The 312-nt window shown below is 51.3% G+C and overlaps 1 protein-coding gene across 2 annotated transcripts in view; it reads right to left on the reverse strand.

The window, feature by feature from the left end:
* The window catches only part of LOC124240565 (sushi domain-containing protein 3-like), a 17,210-nt gene that overhangs the window by 6,083 nt on the left and 10,815 nt on the right, over positions 1 to 312 (reverse strand). The gene's annotated exons all lie outside the window — the stretch shown is intronic.

Below are 312 nucleotides of genomic sequence, written 5' to 3' on the forward strand. Positions count from 1 at the left end.
GAGAAACGCTGCAGCCCAGCCAATGAGAAACACACAGCTCAGCCAATAAGAAATGCACAGCTCAGCCAATGAGAGATCCCACAGCCCAGCCAATGAGAAACGCTGCAGCCCAGCCAATGAGAAACACACAGCTCAGCCAATGAGAAACGCATAGCTCAGCCAATGAGAAACGCATAGCTCAGCCAATGAGAGATCCCACAGCCCAGCCAATGAGAAACGCACAGCTCAGCCAATGAGAAACGCACAGCTCAGCCAATGAGAAATGCCACAGCTCAGCCAATGAGAAACACACAGCTCAGCCAATGAGAAATC

Source organism: Equus quagga, chromosome 6 (assembly GCF_021613505.1).
Source record: "Equus quagga isolate Etosha38 chromosome 6, UCLA_HA_Equagga_1.0, whole genome shotgun sequence".
Taxonomy (NCBI): domain Eukaryota; kingdom Metazoa; phylum Chordata; class Mammalia; order Perissodactyla; family Equidae; genus Equus; species Equus quagga.